This window comes from Scyliorhinus torazame, chromosome 1, assembly GCF_047496885.1.
Source record: "Scyliorhinus torazame isolate Kashiwa2021f chromosome 1, sScyTor2.1, whole genome shotgun sequence".
NCBI classification, from domain to species: domain Eukaryota; kingdom Metazoa; phylum Chordata; class Chondrichthyes; order Carcharhiniformes; family Scyliorhinidae; genus Scyliorhinus; species Scyliorhinus torazame.
Genome location: NC_092707.1, coordinates 352,143,866 through 352,157,247, shown reverse-complemented (window position 1 = coordinate 352,157,247; position 13,382 = coordinate 352,143,866). Strand labels below are relative to the sequence as shown.

Sequence of the window (13,382 nt, the reverse complement as noted above, 5' to 3'; positions counted from 1 at the left end):
GGATGCATCCCTAAAAAACATTGATTAAAAACCTCAGGATGCCATGTTATTAAAGAGTGATTCCAGAAACCTGAAATGGATATGTGAAGTATGTTCGGCAAGAAAACATTCACTCAAAGCTACCTTTGGCGTCACTGGTATGTGAAATTTGGCAGCATTGGGTACTGAGCTGACTTGGCATGCTCTGCTCCCCATATGTTTGCTTAGTGTAGTGCTGGGCCTCAGTGCCTGACAGTAGCTCTCGTTCTCTCACACTGATCCTGTGTTCCGAGGAGGAGTTGATGAGGTTTGCTGAAGCAGGGAGAGACTCGCATACATCTGTGTAGAGTGAATGGATTGCTGCGGAGGACAATCAGTTGTCCAGACGGGTGGAGGTGGTGAGGCTTTCAGGTTGCGGAAACATATCTTTTGAGAATATGTGTATATTTTAAAACTGTTGAAAAAGATCAGGGTCTAGTTTTTATTGTCTAGGTTTTTGGAAGGGGAACTGCTTCTAACAGGAGGTATGCAAAAATAAATCATCCCCAATTCTGTGATTTATTAACGGCATAACTCTTTCATAGCCAAGGCTAAAGATAAAATCACAAACCTCAGTCTATTTTGTTGAAAAACTGGAACAAATTGTCTCCTCTTTCACCACCATCGAGTGGTTGGATCTCCCGTGATCTGGCTAGGTCAGCACATAGTTGATAGATTTTAAAATCAAGGTTTGGGCTACAATGTAATAAGGGGTGGAATTGGATATTCACTTCCATGGTGCGGTTGGTGGTGGTGGGCTCCATGTCCGCCCCTCCCTGCAACCCACACCGCACAACCACCATCTTGCCATCACTCACCTGCGACTTGACTCCATGCCGATCCTGGGCCTCGGTGCATGTAATACCAGCATCAAACACTGCACTCCAGATGGTGCTGCTGATCAATAAAAAGCTGTCAACCTTAATTGATCACCAGTTCTCGACAGGTGGATGTTCCACCTTGGGGTCCTTGATCCTGGGGAAAGCCCACTGCTGCCAACTAAAGCGTCAGACCAGCAGGCCTTGCCCAAAGATGGCGATGCAGTATTATTGTTGATTCTCCACCGGCAGCTGAGACCCCCCATTGCCCCCATTAGGTCCAGTCCATGCTGTCAATAAAAAGAAAACATCATAACCTTGTAATTACAGACCAGAAGACAGCAGCTTCCATTTCAGTCCATCCTGAGTTACTGATCTCACATGATTTGATAGGAAAACATCATAATGGTCTCTGCGATTGCATATTAGGGTGAGAAGAATTATTCAGTATTCCTACCAGTTCAGGAACTTTTGTTGGAACTGTGTGTGCATGTATAGGATTATAGTTGTCTATGATGTCCTATCCAATTGCCCCTACTTATTGGCCAGTCATTCAATAATATTTGGCCCCAGAATTTAAGTATGTGCATGGTGCATTATGGACAAGGCCTCAAATTTCTAGGCCCTCCACCGTTCAATTGACAGAAAGGTCAATTGGAGTTGTAGCGTCAACAATATCCCACACATTTTCCATATAAAATAATTTTAGCAAATTAGTCATTGTTAACCCGGTCGCGCACTAACCCATTCACTTCAAGTATGAGGTTGTGGCCTGCGGGTAGGCTTGGTTCCATTGCAATGAGCATAAATCTGAGTGCTGAAAGAAAACTTGAATTGCAGCATAAAAATCATCTCCTGGAAGAAAAATTCCAATTGGAAACTCAACGAAAGAGTAATAAAATGTATTAATTATTTTAATTCAAACTCCAACAGCTCTGAGATTTGACCTTCTCGCCCACTAGACTGGGAAATGTCTCAAGCACTAGGTATATTTTGCCAGTACTGCAGTGAAATAAAAAGGGCCAGCTCCTATTCATGGAAAGCGACCGTGGTTAGAAGCGTCACTCATTTCAGTGGAAAATGAAGATCTTTGCAAACAGTTCTTTTTTCTCCCTTTTGTTGAATTAGACTTTTAAAAATCTGAAAGTCACTGGTTGCTCAGAGTGACCACATTGCAGAATGCTTCCAATTTCCCTTTAAACAATCGTATCAACTTTAATTTAACAACTGTCACCAAGACATGAAGACTTTGTGGGGGGGGGGGGGGATTTTGCAGCCATTCTCTCCGGTGAGATCTTCTGGTGCCACCAATGATGAATCCCTGTGTAGTTTTTTGGTAGATTCAATGGGAAATCCCGATCACAGCGGTGGGATCAGAAGATTCTGTTGATGGCCAATGGTGGGCATTACCCCCACCACCAAGAAACACTCTGTGGCAGTGTACGGAATATCGCCCCCCCCCCTCCCCTGTTTACCAGGGATCGAACATAATGGGCGAGATTTTCCCGGAAATCAGCAAAGGCCGATGCCGGATAGTAAAAGCAGCGTTGAACCTTCTGATGGCATTGTCAGCTTTTCCCACCGTATAGGGTGGCACTTGTGGTCAAAGGTTTTCAGCCGCAGGTTCCACGCCGTATCTCTGGTGAGGAGACCTCTGATTCACCCGCCCCGCCATCACCTCAGTGCTGCAATCGTCGGGGCCCCACTTTAAAAGGCCGCCCCAGTGCACATCGTAGGTTACCGCAAAGTGATGGTTACTAAGAAATCCAGACCCAAGTTTTCAGATGCCTCTCTGGAGAGACTCCTGGATATAGTAAAAGACGGATGTGATGACCTCAACCCACACACACAGAGAATATCAGCCAGCAAAGTCACCAACCCAGCATGTGAGGCAGCAGCAGCGATTGCTGGTGCTAACATCCTGTAGCCACCCAGTACAGGAAGAGGATGAATGATCTTCTCCGTTCTGCCAGATTAAATCACTCTTCTCATCACTCTCAACTCACAAATACATCATACATCACAAGGACCTTGCTCACAACGAACTGAAGGGACACCACCGTTCGTTCTCCCACACACATCTTCATCTCCCCTGCAGGTCGTGTCTGCATCACCTTGCTGTTCCCACTCAGTATCAACACATGCCAGGCATCCTTATCATCTACCCAGGCACGTACCCTGCTTACACACTCTCTATCTGTTTTTATGCAGGAGAAGCTGTCTCACAAGGAGGAGAGGTCACAGACAAGTGGAGGGACACCAGAGCTGAAGGACTTTGAGGACATAGCCATCCAGTTGGTCGGGAAGGATGTTGACCGCTCCTCTGCTGATGATGAGGTTGATGGCAATACGTCAAGTGAGGAACCAGCACTGCATCAACCATCAGACATCAACACTGTGACTAATGCCTCCTGAAACAGGCTTTTAGATGATAAAGGCCCCTCCCCCACACTAATGATCTCTCCTTTCTGTTGCAGGCATACCTGGAAAGCAACCCAAGGAATCCACCAGTCAGGTCCTCAAATCCAGCCCCAAGGCACTGCAGAAGAGGAATTTGCAGACCCCGACATTGGAGACCCATCACAGCGCTCACTCAGCGCAGAGACACGCATCTTGGTGGGACCTAATTCTAGAGGAAACCCGGGGCCACAATCTGGTGAGCACATCACAGTCTCTGAATCCCAGCAGGCGGAGACAGAGCCATCCCAGTGTGCTGGCATTCGGTGGATTGCTGGAGACCAGGAATCTGTTGAGTCCCAGCCAGATGACGTGCCTCTGGACTCAGTCATGCCTCACTTGCTGGAACTCCAAAGACAAAATTCACCCCCCAGGGCTATTTGCCCAGGTGACTCCAGGAGTGACCTCCCATTCCGAATCCCGGTGACTGCTTTAGTTCCAGCTCCATAGGCCGAGGAGGGTGGCACTGCCACACTGCAGGACCCCAAAAGTAGGCCGGGAGCCCTCCGGGTCTCTGTCGTTCAGAGGACACCTGGTAAGGCCATCACACACAACAGGGCCTAGCAGTCAGCAGGCTGCCTTCACCTCTGCTGTGGATGTTGGGGATGCAGCAAGACGTAGCGGCAGGGTAAGAAAGGTTAAGCAGCTCCAGTTGTTCAGCGTGGGCACTGATGTTAAGTACTTGTGCATAAGGTTCACCTCTGCAAATAAACTCTCACTAATTGCACCCTTTCTAAGACCCCTTGTTCTGATGGGCACCGGAAAAAGTAAGGTGGCCATGTGTTTGGTGCAAGGTTTCCAGCACATTGGTGGCATCCTTTCACAGTGACTGACCACAGTCTCGTAGGGAACTAGGATATCTCCCAGAATAGAAAGGACTAGCATCACCCAATCCAGCCATTGTCAATGTGTGCGCTATGTACTTTTGAGTTGCGGATGGCGCCCCATCCCATAGGCCTCAGCCTCTGGTGACACTGAACCTCAAGGATATAGCTCACGAAGACACAAGATCAGGAGAGATTAAACCTTCCCCGCAGTTTTGCAATGATATAAACCCCAATAACTGAGAGGAAGCAAGCTGATGTCAGCCAGATGGGAGTCAGGCATTCACAGAAGCTTTGTGAAGATCAATGCACTGTCCCCCCCGCAGGTCGCCATCATCCCCTTGCAATGTAGTGACTATGGGAAACCGTGTAACCCCCATTATGAGCCTTCTCACAGAGGGTGTGTGCTGCCGTCAGTCAGGTGGGAGAGCAATCTCACAGAAACCATATGAAGATAATGAGGTATCCTGATTGGATCTTCTCATCACCCTCCATGAACATAGTGACGCTCTAAGCTCATCTGCCTTGTCTGGCCATTGCCGATGGCTCATGGCCGTCATCCTGTCCCTTGAGGACCTCCTCAGCCTTGTCCCCTCCTCATGGAAGGAAATGTGCTACTCCGCCACGTCCTCAGCCAGTTCCTCCCGCAGTGCTAGATTATTCAGGGAGCAGCAAGCAACCAGAATGCATGGCACCCTCTGCGGATTGTATTTCAGAGCTCCACCCGACCAGTGCAGGCACTGGAACCTCATCTTCAGCATCCCAATGGTTTGCTGCACCAAAGTGCGAGTTTCAGTGTGAACCACAACCACAGAATCCCTACAGTGCAGAAAGAGGCCACTCAGCCCATCAGGTCTGCACCAACGCTCCGAAAGAGCACCCTACCGAGGCCCATTACCCCCTCCATTCCCGTAACCCTGCACATTGATCATGGCCAATCACCTAACCTGCACATCTTGAGACTGTGGGAGGAAAGCAATGCAGACACAGGGAGAACGTGCAAACTCCACAAAGACAGTCACCCATGGCCGGAATCAAACCCGGGTTCCTGTGCTGTGAGGCAGCAGTGTTCACCTCTGTGCCACTCTGCTGAGCCTCACTGTAATTCATACCAGCTGCACTCTGTGGCCTCCACACAGGCTTCATCAGGCACCTCCTCAATGGCTAACTCTTTTCCCAGAGGAGCCAACCTTGCAGCAGCTGCGAACCCTGAACGATGTCAGGGATCTAAGAGCAGCTCAGAATATAGGAGTTGTGCACTCCCTGGGAATTGAGAACATTCCTGGAGGATGTGTTAGGTATAGTTGCAGACCAGCTGAACATACAGTGAGTCGAAGCCCTTGTGGTTCACATAGTTCACTGCTTGATGCCCTGAAGATCTGAGTGTCACATGAGTGCAATCGATGGAACCTGCACCTCTAGAAAGCCTGAGATTTGCACAAAGCCCATTGCTCTTGCCTGGTCCCGTTCGAAATGTGTGAAGTTGTGTGCCCTTGCGAAGATTGCACCCCCACATCCTGGATGTACTTTTGTGCAGAGACTTTCAAAATCCCACAGAGGTCACCTGTGGAGCCCTGAGAGGAGCCACTGGTGCAAACATTGAGCGCCACTATAACTTTCAGTGACACTGGCAATGGATGCCCTCCATGTCCCTGTGGCACCAAATCCTGTAGAAGGTGGCAGATGTGACAAACCAGTTTCCTGAACATGGGTAGTCTTTGACACTGGTTCTCAGACATCTGCAGGTATGTATTGCGCCGCCTGTGCACCTTGGGTATAGCAAGCCGCTTCCAAGCGACAGCTCTCTGGTGTTCATCCTCTGTGTTTGGAGCAGGCCCTACCAACCCTTCATCTCCATCGTTCTGCCCCGACCTTTGGCAAGCCAGATGCCTTTGTTGACATGTTCTTCTCTCCTGCCTGTGAAGAATGACAGCGAGTTCAGCAGATTCCATGTTTCGTACGTTCTCTTCAGCGCAGTATCAAAGAGAGAAATTTAACGGTTAACTTCTGTCTCCCAAGGACCACTCTTTGCCCATTCATTGCCTGAACCCATAATTCATGTCCTGGCCACCAGATTGATTTTTAAAAATAGATTTAGTGTACCCAACTCATTTTTTTCAATTAAGGGACAATTTAGCGTGGCCAATACACCTAACTTGCACATCTTTGGATTGTGGGGGAGAAACCCACGCAAACACGGGGAGAATGTGCAAACTCCACACGGACAGTGACCCAGAGCCGGGATCGAACCTGGGACCTCGGCGCCGTGAGGCTGCAGGGCTAACCCACTGTGTCACCATGCTGGCCAGCCACCAGATTCATGCCCAGTCCTTCATTTGCATGCTGGTTGGGCAATACCACATGTCACCCTTGCCCCACATCACATGACCAAGTGGTCACAGCTTTGACAACTCTACTGAATCCTGAGGTCTCATCTGAGAGGCAGGCATTGTCCCCAGCTTCACTCCAAGGCCTTGCGCTCAACCTGGTCTATGGGGCACACTTGTCAATATGCAACTTATCACACAAAGGTTAGAGCGCTGTCTTTGCGCAATGTGTCATTGCCAACTGTCTGAGGGAATATAGCTGTCTACTCATTTGGACAATGGTGCAGGCAAACCACAACAGTCCTCGATTTTGGAAGTCAGTGCACCAAGAGTTAATTGCTGATCATGGTACAGCAATCAGTGGCACTCACACACATAAGTGATACATGAGTAGGCATAATTATGTGAGTAGTTAGACTCCAGATAGCTGAACGCTCTCAGCTGCAATGGGGGTAATGATCACTGACATGTCTTCCCATTAGCCATGCTCTTGTCCACATCCCGCCTCTTGAAGCAATTGCATCCCGAACCCCGAACCCTACCCCTCCCCCCAAAATTTGAGTAGAACCGTCAATTATTATGAGTGCTCACCCACCCACCACGCTGATCATGGCTTCCCTTCCCTCTGTGAGACTCTTCCATGTAACCTGTGGCCCAGCAACAGAAGACAATATGAGGAATGTTGCTGTTCACAATTTTCAGTCTTCCCCCTGGGTCTCCCTAGAGCCGACCCCCTGATCTTCGCCGCGTCAATCCCAGCGTCTCCCGAGGTAATTCCCGGTCTCCCTAACTCAACATCAGATCTGCTCTGAGTTAACGCTCGTTCTCCGCTGAGTTAACTCTTGTCTCCCCGGAGTCTTACTCCATGATCTCCCCTGACTAGGCCCCTGGCACCCTTCCAGTGTTAGCCCGGTCTCACTCCCATGTTACCCGATTCCCTCAAGTCAAAGGCTGATCGCTCCCAGTCGGATCCTGGTCACTCCTGAGTTAGCCCCCTTAGTAAGTGGAGCTTTTACTGAGATCGCTGTGCTCACCTCTGAGTTCCCCTTAGAGGGGGAGGGGTGCATGCCTTTCAAAGCCAGTCGTGATTTGCACCGTGCTGACATCACGCTGCTGTAGATGGGTTTCGATGTTAAACAGTGGGAAACGTGACCCGCCGCTGACGGGGAAATGGGACGACCACAGCAAGCTATCACGCCGACGTAAAACCCAACATTAGTCTTCTTGCGATATTTCCCGCTCCCATCACCGAACCCACTCGAGTGGGAAATCCAGGCCAATGATTTCATCATCAGATATAATGGTCAGAATGCGAGACATGTGTTGATTAAGTTAAAAAAAGCTCTGGTCGACAGAGTGCTTGGAGGAGGCTGTGGCTCGGTGGACAATGCCTCTTTATTTTTTATTTTATAACAAACATGTATCAAAACAAACTACAGCGAACAAACACCCCGGGAAACATACTTCCCAACAATCAACTATACAGTCTGTACAGACTTTTCCCCTTTTTCACCCCCCCCCCTCCCCCGTGATGAACCGCCCCTCAAACACGGTCACACACATCCCCCACCTTTCCTGAAGAGCCCCTTAACTCACACTTTATCTCCTCTCATCGCAGGAAGTTGGACAGGTCACCCAACCAAGCCAGTTCCGACCCCCGGTGGCGATGCCGACCGCCATTCCAGCAAAATCCTCAGAGAGGTGAAGGCCAAGACATCGACCTTCCTCCTCTCCATGAGCTCCAGCTTCTCTGAGACCCCAAATATAATGTCCCTGTCTCTAAGCCAGAAGCTTAATTGAGGTGTATAAGATTATGAGGGGCCTAGAAAAAGTGGACAGGAAAGATCGTTTCCCCTCGCGGACAGGTCAATTACAAGGGAGCACAGATTTAAGGTGACTGGTGGAAGAATTAGAGGGGACATGAGGAAAAGCCTCTTCACCCCAAGGGTGGCGGCTGGCTGTAAATCGTTGCCTGGTTTGGTGGTTGAGGCAGAAACCCTCGTTCTGCACCTGGATCTGCACCTGAAGTGCTGGAACCTGCAAGGCTACTGACCAGATGTTGGGTAGTGGGATTAGAATAGGCGCCGAGTTGTTCATTTTTTTGGCAGGCACAGTCACAGTGGGCTCTTCCTGTGCTGTGACTTTGCTATGGGTCTATGCTTCTCTGGCAGGGGAACCGAGAACATCCGAGCATAGTCTCAGGATAAGGGAGCAATTCTTTAGAACCACGAGGAGAAATTGCTTCACTCAAAGGGCTGTGAATCTTTGGAATTCTCTCCCCCAAAGGACTGTGGATGCTCCATCGTTGAACACATTTATAGCTGTGTTAGATTTTTGGTCTCTCAGGGAATCAAGGTATATGGGGAGTGGGCAGAAAAGTGGCTTTCAACCCAACAGCCATGATTGTATTCAATGTCGGTGCAGGCTTGTGCGTCTATTACTGCTCCTATTTCTTACATTCTTATGTTTTTATTACGTGTGTTTGGAATGGGATTGGTACCCACAGTAATGGTGAAACTTTATGTGGTAATCAACCTATTCGCACCCCTCAAAATGGTGAGTCTCCATTTCTCACTGTCTTTTCTTCTTTCCCCAATCTATAGACTTTTAAATCCAAGATTGGTGTTTCCAATACTCGCCATTTCTTGGTGTACCTGGAGCATGTTCCTATTCTTTTCAACTTGCCATTGTCCTGTACTATCAACCATACACAGGTTTTTCAGTCTGGAAAAAGGTAAGCTGGGCAGTGACATGAAGATTCAGGAAAACTTGAAACCATTCAACTTGCCAAGCAGTCAAGTACAATTACCTCAAGCAACAATGGCCACACTCGTCCGCATAGCCACTGACTTGCAATAACTCATTAAATGATAGGAAAAGTTTGCAATGCATCCCACCTGCCACTTCATGCTGAGCTATTCAACCCACTCAAGGTGCGACTCCCATCAAAAAGGCCGATCTGGAAAAACCCTCCCACTAAGGACTTCAATGCAAATTCCACCTGGACAAATGAATGGGAATCATTGGACATGACAAACAAGTACCCGTTCTCAAACCCAACTTAACAACTGCCTGGTTGTTACCTTCTAACGAAGGATAGGTCCATCCTTAACAGGTTCAGGACTGGTCCCTGCTTGGCCGACCTCCACACATGGGGCATTAGTCACAGCCCCCTATGTGCCTGTGGGAGACAGCAAACTATGCACCACATCATCAAAGAATGTCCAATCCACAGACTCAGTGGAGGCCTATCCGCTCTCAGCACAGCAGGACTGGAAGAAACTGCTTGGCTTCGTGACTTTACATTTACAAAATAAATAAATAATGGCATTTTACAGATTTTAGGAAGTGCTTTTGACGTAAATAATGGAATGGAAACGTTTGAAGGAAACGGGATAAACATTCTGAAATTGTTGAACTTCAGCTGTTCAGAGGCCCCTTTTGCTTCTATTAACTTCAGTCAAAATATTCATGACATAGCCAAAGTGAGTTCACTTATTTTATATATATCTCTATAAAACAAAATAACTTGATTTTAGGAAGAAGAATGTGACATCAGGGCAAAGATTGTTGTCAGATGTTCAAGAAAAAAGAAGTCCCAGTCTGCAGCTGATTGTCTATATGTGACATTACAAGTTATCCAAACCAAAAATAATTCCGATTAAAGCAAATTTTGGGAATCCTCTGGACTAAATATTCTTCAAACTGAAGAAACCTATTGTCCTTCAGAAATTCTTAGGCGAATGGGCCCCTCCGTATTTAAAAAAAAAACTTTCAGGGTTTTGGTGCCTGCTTCCAATGAAGCTGAAGTGTTTGGCAGTTGTCGCAACATATTCACATAAAAATTTGCTTCAAAAGAAATCATCAGCTGACTGAAAAGCGTACCTTCAGTTTAATCTTCACGTCATGGAAATTAGACTGTCACAGAGCGTCAGTCACAGAGTGACATTGACAGTCGTTACGGTGATAAAAGTTAATACCCTCTTTGCCTCATGGAGATAAATGATTAAATGGGATCAGGAAATGTTGTGGAACGTTTCCTCTGGTCATTATGGGATCAGGATCATTGCTTTTGGGATATTCTGTGCACCTACATCCCACTAAGTGAGCTTCCCCATTAATGTCAGGTCAATTCATTTAGATATTGCTGTCACACTCCCAGCTCCTAAAGCAGTATGAGCAATGAACATCATGAGAATCAAGAACCAGAATGTCAGGCACCTGAATGGCTGATATTGTCCTTAAAAAGTCACTTTTTAAAAAATGTCACTGCTGGAGTTCCTTGGGGCAGTATCACACCAGCAACTGCAAGTTGCCCTCCAAGTCAATCCCGTTCTGACTTGCTGTTCCTTCACCGTCACTTCGTCAAAATATTGGAACTTCCTCCTCAGGAAAACTATGAGTGCACATTTGCTGCCTCTTTACTTCCATACGGATGGCAGGGGTTCAAAAAAGTGGCTCACCATCATTTTCTCAAAGGCAATTAGAGATAGACAATAAATTTTGGCTTTGCCAGTGATGTCCACATGCCACGGACATGTTAAAAGAAAATTAGAAAGATACATAGAGGCCGTATGAGCATTGTACACGGTCAGTTTACAAGTTCTTGACCGGAGAACTTCAGATGCTCTGGGCTATGGTATCAGCAACTGTAATGTTGGGGACATATTGCAAGGAAACTTCATCTGATTGCTATTTCGGACAACATTTATGGTGTCTGCCATTGAAATGACAGATGAATCTCAATTGTTGCGGGTGCTTCGATGGGAGAGCCAACCTCCTTGGACACTAATATACTGTTGCAGACATAACACTGAAAGGCAGAGGAGGCAGAGAGGGGAGTTGGCTTCCATGTGGTAGGCCTTTGGCAGTCAGATGTAACCTCACAGCCTCAAATCCATTGAAATCAACCCAGTCAACATGACACCGTTGTCATCAGCCTGTGGCTATGCCTTCCCACGTGTCGGGGTTTATGCTGCAAGGATTTTCCGGCCTGGCTGCGGCAGGTTTCGCTGCAGTGGATTCAGCAAGCCATTCAAATCACCATTGGCTTCAGCGGGACTGGAAAATCCCACCGGCGGAAGGGGCCTGAAAACCCAGCCCATAGTAAAGAGAATGGTAAGTCTAGGACAATTTGTTTTATTCAAACTACTCTTCCATCATACGTATTAAAGCAGAATATGATAGACATAACAAAATGTTCTAACGTTTTCTGAAAATGTCATTTTCTTACTTGTTTAGATACGTGAGACGGAGCCTGCTTCCCTAACCCAACAAGTTCCCAACAAGGACTGACCTCTTGCATCTTGGCGAGTTACCAATGAAAACAAATGGAGCCATGATTTTCGACTGGATTGTTAGTCACTTCAATGCTGCCAGATGCTATGAAATTGTGCTACATGTAGCCGCAAGTAGCATAGTTTCCCGGGTTACTGCAGTCCAAGTACAAGCCACAGGAAATTATTTTAATCTCTTTACTTAAAAAAAATAACTGAGGTAACAGCTTACTTTAAAATTGGAAAGCTAATCCATTAGTAATGAAAGCACAGTGTCCAAAAGTTTAAAATTGGATCGAAACTTATCATGCTGTATTTTGTACTGGGTTGAATGGTAGGATTGTGGCTAAGACTCAACCCCTTGACACCTACATTGGAACAGTCTACTGCATACATATTATTGGCATCTCTACTTCGAAGGATCAATCAATAAATGCATTGCGAAGTGCAGTACAAAGTCGTAGACTAAATCCTATTTAGGTATTTAATTTATTTACACTTGGACATCAGTCAGGTCAATTTTGAGCTTCAGTATCCATAGACTAAAGAGACAGTGAATCAATATGGTGCATGGCCCACTGAGTTGATGCAAATTAGTCATTAAGACCCAATTACATCCATTTTCATCTTCCCGCTGGCTAGTGGATGTAATTTCTGATCCTGCTGTCAGCAGGGGGCGTGGTTGGGGGGGGGGTTGGAGCATCGCAAACGGGTATGGATTCTGTTGTTACCCCGGATGCCCGATTCTCCGCCACATCTGGAAACCTTCTACCGACAGCCAGTGATGGAGAATCTAGGCCAGAGTTACCGCTTCAAGTCCAATATGACTCTTCGAAAATGTGATGATTATTTAGACCATGACTTGCAAATAACCTGAGTTTAAAATCACTGAACAACTTTAAAAATACAATGTTGACCCATTTATTACTTTCACTGGTTTCTTAGTAAATTAAATAGAGCATTAACATTTAAATTTTTTAAATCCATGTCAACTTGTGCCTTTTCTCCTAACAAGCCTCTTTAAAAGGATTACAAGAAGGCACAGTCAATGGAAACTCAGCTTAAACTGGAGGTGAGACCAATTTTGGGAGTGGGCTGCTTTCAATGCAATTTTTTAAAAACCAAGATGAATGACTTTGGAAGCCTGATTTACGCTTGGCATTACGTCCAATACATTACCTTCCTCTGGTTCATTATAAGAACAGACATTGGAATTCATAGTCCCACTTCAACAATCTAGAACCATTTGAAGCTAATCAACTGGGAACTGAGAGGCACCCCACTGTGCTAATGGAAGATTGTGAAATCAGTCAAGCAGCATTAATCCAGTAAGGATAACCCTCAGTCTTATGTCCTGAGAGAACATATGAGTGACTTAGCAAGCATTTTATTTTTTTAAACACCACAGACAGCTTTTTTTTCCTCAAATACTTAAAGTGCAGGGGCTTTAAGTTCCTTCACAGCTTGACAATTCCTTTTGACAGTGCCTTTGTCAGTTCCAATGGGCTTCATGGTTCCAATGAGTTTATACACTTCTTTATGTACATTCATGTCCTGTTTTAACAATCCCAAATGGCACCTTACCCCTCCCAAAGAGCACCCAAGAGGTCTCCTGGGACCATATGCAAAAGGATACCTTACTTCTTTACCAAAACGACAGCC

At 46.6% G+C, this 13,382-nt stretch overlaps 1 long non-coding RNA gene across 2 annotated transcripts; it reads left to right on the top strand.

The window, feature by feature from the left end:
- The first annotated feature begins 243 nt into the window (after positions 1-243).
- On the top strand, positions 244-12,282 carry LOC140406111 (uncharacterized). Of its 2 annotated transcripts, none has more exons than XR_011939156.1 (4): positions 244-390; positions 3,048-3,192; positions 3,314-3,492; positions 11,686-12,282. It is a non-coding gene; the product is annotated as an uncharacterized lncRNA (long non-coding RNA). The 2 variants fall into 2 exon arrangements; XR_011939327.1 differs by having other exon boundaries at positions 269-377.
- Positions 12,283-13,382: the final 1,100 nt, after the last annotated feature.